Genomic DNA, 5,866 nt, shown 5'->3' on the forward strand with positions numbered 1-5,866 from the left:
TTTTCTCCCCCCCGCCTCGGGAGAAAGCGGCCTTTGGCTTTCCGCGCTCAATATTTCCCCTCCCGAAAGCCGCCGCAGGAGCAGGGCAGGGGCCCACGGAGCCTCTCCACGGCGCTCCCCGGTGCAGCAGATAGGAAGAATAATCCAAGACCGAGCTGCTGCATGCAGGGGGGCAAAGACCAGCGCGTGGCGATGCTCCCCGTACCTCGGAGGGGTGTCACGACACGCTGTTGCAGCAAAATCCCCTCCAAAAGATAAAGCCAAAACACAAAACGCAAACGTGGCTGGAGGTGGAAGGAGCGGGGTGGCCTCTTGCCCTGGCACCGCGACAAGCCGCGGTTCACAGGGGCCAAAGTGCTGCTCCCGGTGCCCGTCTTCCTGGCGGGAAGCGCATGTGGCCTGCCCCGACTGCGCTGCTGGCTCAGACCAGACCTCCGGGGGATTAGGGACATTTTAACACCGTTTGATGTTTCGTATTGCTTGTTGCTGTATGGCGAGCTACTGCAGAACTGTGTGCCTGAGAAGATACATAAATAGTATATGTTTTTATATATATACTCTCTCTATATATAAATACAATAGTATGTATTTATATATACTTTGGGGTGTCCTCCATTCAGATCTTCGCTAGTTCCTTTTTTGAGGCAGGCGAGATGATAAGGAATAACAAGCAGAATAGCTTACTCTGCAAAAATTGTGTTGCAGTCTGTAAAACATTGAAAGCGTCCATCTCCGACAGCAGATTCCCGTCGATTCCTGTTTAACTTTTCAGTAGTATCTCATGTACACATCTGCTTCCCAGCTCTGGCATTTCCTGTTGGAGACACAAGCTCCGAGTCTGGCACATAAAACTGATTTTCAGGGGAACCGTCAGCGGTATGACTCTTTCATCTCACTGCATTCTGGGATCCTTTGCGTGAGACATCAGATGATGCAAACTTTTGTGTAAGCCAAGCGTGGTACAGCATCAAAAGGGCCCCGAGGAAAAGGAGAGTAAATTGGCTTCTCTTTCTTGGGGCTCATCTGCGCTGCGCGGTTATTAGGAGAGGGACAAGCAGGGAACAGGGATTATCCATCAAAAAGATGCCCCAGATCTAATTAAACTGGAGAAGCCGAAAGACCTTGGTCATCAGGACGTTCTTAAACCAAAAGGGAGAAGGAATGTCAAGAGGGAATTTGGCTGTCTCAAAAGTGATCACCATTACGTAGCTTTAAGTCCTCGGTCTACAAATAAATTGCTCTGGATTTACAGAGAGTAACTGAGCTCATTTCCCTTTTTAGCTGATAAAAGCCCAGTTGTCTGGAATTTCAACAAACCAATTGTAAAAGCAGCATGTGGCAGAAGACTGATGAGTCATCCACCCATTTTCTCATCAGCCAGTAACAACAAAACCTTCTCCTTTCCTTGGGCCAACCTAAAAGAGCTCTGCCTTCCAGATCCCCGGGTGAGCGAGTCCGCAGATTAGGGACTGACCTGCAAGAAGCCTCCTCCTCCTCCTCCTCCCCCTTCTCCTCCTCCTCCTCCTCAGCTCTGCCCTGTGCTTGTGCTTGCTGAGAGCTGCAGCCCTGGCACTCGAGAAGGTGGTTACTCATGGGCTGTGGCTTTTGCCTTACGACACTCTCTGCAGTGGTTCCAGCCACAGAGGAGGAGCGCGGTTTCCTCCTGAAGATTGGCAGCAAATGGTTCCCCATGAACTGGAACGATGGAGCAGCTCAGCCTTTGCAGATTCCTCGCAGAGGGAACGAGGGATGACGCCACAGCAGGGAAGTTAAAACTGCTAATGTTGTTTGGCAGCACTTCACAAGATCAAATCAGCACTTGGTTTTCCAGCAGAGCACTTCCAAGAAATCCCACTGGTGATGAAAGTTCCTAGGTAGACAAAAATATCTGAGGTTCAGGCTGCAGAGCAGCCACAGCAGAATACAGTCTTGAGAGAGAGGCAGATCTGGGAATACTGCTAGGGAACGTCCCATATAGACCATCAGAGAGCATCTAAATCAGGCAAGAAACAGGCACCCAGCTTAGCATCATCCTCAGTCATTTTTGTTTCCCAGAGGAAACAAAACCCCCTTGAAGTCCCGCCCATCAGTGGCAGAGGCATGTTTTCTGTCCAGAAAAGGAACAAAGTCATGGGAACCTGGCAGACAATCACTGCTACGATACAGCCTTACCCCATGGCTGAGACAGGAGACCGCCTTGCAAATTGGTTCGATCAGGTAGAAAATGGAGTTTCATGAGTGGATGACGCAAAGCAAAGACTAATAGTATTAATTTCCCTGAGCGCTGCTAGGTGTGAAAGCTGAAAACTACTAACCAGGACCCCCTAGGTGGGAAACTACAAGGGCCAACATTTAAGTGGAATTTAATGCAGGTAAGTCACTTTGACCTCCTGCAGGGGATCTACATTGCTAATTTAATGCCAAGTTCCTTTCACGTTTCCTTTTAGTTGGGACCATATTTCTCAGAGTCGGATAGCAACGGCCACACTAGTGTCCTATCTTGAGTCTTCTAAGTCAAGATTGGTGACTGCAGGCACCCACCAGTGCTGGATGTAACCCAGCGCGGCCAGGGAAGAGGGGGACCAGTGCTGGCTGCTGGTAACAGACAGCCGTGCGTACTGCACTGCAGCAATTTGGTGGGGCTTTCATGCACAGTCCTGAGAGTTTCTACAGGCCTTGGATGCTTTCTTCACCGCACAGGAAACGTCGGCAAGCGCCTCGATGCTCTTGATTAAAGGTTAAGACTTGCCCTCCTGGAACGTGGTTCTGTTTCTTGCACTCACTACAAAGCGGGAGAGTTTAAAAGATCCAGGAGCAATTATTTAAAGCGATGACTGAGGTTCTCTAAGCCTAATTTACTCACACTTCTGAAAGAGAAATATGAGTATAGCAATATCAGTAAAAGCCCAGGATGTGGTTCTTTCTTGCATCACTTAGGAGCACAGACTCCACAGGGGACTTCCCACAATGCAGGTGAAAAACACGAGGGGAATTACCATCTCAGAAATGCATCCTCCTCCTCTGAGCCGGTCACCCGAAGGTTTCGGCAGACCTGTCCATGAGTGTGGCACCGCTTTAGCCTTCCGCAGGATTTACTGCCTCTGAGCTGCTGCCGTGGTGATCACGGGGATCTCATCCTGTTTCCAGGGCTCCCAGAAGGTGACGTTCCTCCCTCCCGGACAGTCACCTGCAGGGCTGCCAGCTCCCATGGGTGGGTATCCAGTAGATGGCACCTGCGTCCAACACTTGTGCTGGAGCTTCGCCATCCTGAAGGCTTCTCTTGAGCTTTACTTATCTCAGGGTCTGTTTCTTCACTAATGCCTACTTTTCATTTGAATGTTTAATGCCCTCTAAGCGATTTATTTTAAAATTTCAAAATATGCACTGATTTAGTGCTCTTTTCGCTATTCTTACTCCTTCCCAAGAATAAAACTCACTTATCATTCCTCTGCGTTCAATGGCATAGCGTGGGACCTTTTATAGAAGGACCATCAGAAAATAGAATTATTAACAAAATTATGAAAAAAATACTTGAGATCTGTCCATCTCAACAGTGGAAAACGCGTGGGGTATGGGCTGGGAGTCTGAGAAATCAGGGCACATCACATCTCCATAATCTTGACACTTGGGGAAAAATAGGTTTTGTGGGAGGGAACAGGAGTGCTGAGTAAGTCCAAGTAGCATTCCCTGACAGCCTCGCTTTCCAGCCCAGCTATCTGGCAAGCGGAGGCAGTGGGTTTGGGTGTTACAGTCATTCTCCAACAATGGAAGTGTTGCAAAATATGTAGCACCGCATATTAAAAAGGGATTAGGAGTGGGGAACCACAGTGAGTAGGAAGACAGGAGCAGCCTTTGAGCAGAGCCTCAGGCACTGTTGCAGAAACGTGTTTTCTGGAGCGGGATTACAGCCATGTTACAGGCATTGTTTGCCTGACAAACCAACCCATAGATACGATCCCCAGCTTCCACAGGTCTGTGCAGATCCTGCTATGCCCCGGTCTCCAAGAGCAACCTTCAGCCCTCACAACGCTGCTGAATCTAAATCAAGTTCCCATATGCCGGTGAAAATGCAGGGGATTACGAGTTGTGCCCCCCACCCCTGCAGGGCACTGAGGATAACCAAGTGGAACCTGGAAACTGCTGTGAAGTTTGGAGTCGGAGGTTAAGAGACACAGCGGAAAAGAAATTTCTGCCCAATCTCTATCATGTTCTAAATCTTCTCTTCTCAGGTTTCTAAGGCTTGGGTTACACCCAGGAATAGACTGGTGTTTATTAATTAATTCCCTTTGGGGCTGTTCAGAGTCATATTTAACAGCAGTCTTATTCTGGGTTTGTTGGTCCGCTGTTGCCATAAGGATGACAAGCAGGAACCGGTGTGGTGGATTACTCTGGCTCTAGCCCATGGTCTGTCTAATCCAGCCTTGACAGTGCTCGATCCAAATACCTCCACCAAGAGGGCTGGATCCTTTGCGGTGGAGAGTTACGGAGCATCTGCCTCACTGAAGAGGTTCCTCCCAGTCTGAGCCATTAGTGGCTGCTTTACATTCTAGAACGTGAGGTTTACATCCCTCCTAAACATAATGGAAAGGCGGACAACACAACCCACAACACTCTAGACCTCAGTAATTAGACACCCACAAGATAATTACGCCCTGTATAAAAAGAAAAGTGTAAAAAGTGATTGCGAAAGTTTACAATTTCTTACAGTTTAAAAATGCTGCCTTTCAGTGCCTCTGGCCAAGTAACACCTAGTTTTTCTCGTCTGTCTTCCTTCAGCAGATCTTAAAGCCCGTTGCAAAATGGGATGCTGCCATTACCTTCATTTAAAAAACGTAAACCAGATGAACCTGAGCTCACCTTGCTGCCCGTCACAGACCTGCCGCAAACCTGGGACAGAATTTTTCCCAGGTCCCACTTGATGCTGTGCCTTGCATCATGACAAACCTACCACAGGACAGCTGTTGTCTGACAATCTCCTCCCTTACTCTAATTTCCAGGCTAAAAAAATACCCAAAACTCCATACTTTCGTTCCTTACATCCTCACTTACTCTAAACACCTCCTCCTTCTCCTGGATTATCATTGCAACGCAGTGACCAGAGGGAGCGCGGACCTCCCCACGCTCTCCTGCCTTTGGCTCACGTCTTGGCAGGAGCACATGTTGGCAGGAGCACGAGCCATTTCCCAGCCCGTTCCTTTGCCTCCTTCTCTATTTCAACCCAGCTTAACAGCAAACCACAAAGATCACTTTACTCTTAGGAAGAGCATTTTGATTGACGTTTGTACTGGACCATAAGCCAACATTTAGTCAAATGCTACAAGGACAGGACATATAACTTCCTAAAAATGGTGGAAGAAGCTAAATTTAGTTCTTAAAATTTCTTAAATTGAGTTTGAAGCTTAAAAGTGAGTTAAAGGCTGGACACTAATTTCTAATACAGCACTTTTCTAGAAGGCAGGCTGACTACTGCCTCTTTAAGGGACTTTTGTACATGTCTATTTTTTTAACTGAAAATGATTCCCTGTTAGTTTTAAGGGTAAAGCAATGAACACAGGAAAAGTTATGTTAGGAAACACTCAAAGGTGACCCATGTTTGCAACAGCCCCACAAATAAACAGCGCTGTACGCTCGTGTGCTCTCTGCGTACAGCCAGCCCTCACAGCCCACCTCTGCGCCGCCGAGCTGGGCCACTGCATCTGCAGGCGAAGAAAATGCCGCGGACGTGTCCCAGGCTCCTTCTGCTCATGAAATGCACTTTTATGGCTCTGTTGAGCCAGTTCCTGACGAGTGACGTGCCCTGGGCCTGCGGGGACACCGACAGCGGTGAGAACACGTTCTGGAGGCTGCGAGGACCCCATCACTTGCA

Source organism: Pygoscelis adeliae, unplaced genomic scaffold, assembly GCF_000699105.1.
Source record: "Pygoscelis adeliae isolate BGI_AS28 unplaced genomic scaffold, ASM69910v1 Scaffold347, whole genome shotgun sequence".
Lineage (NCBI taxonomy): Eukaryota > Metazoa > Chordata > Aves > Sphenisciformes > Spheniscidae > Pygoscelis > Pygoscelis adeliae.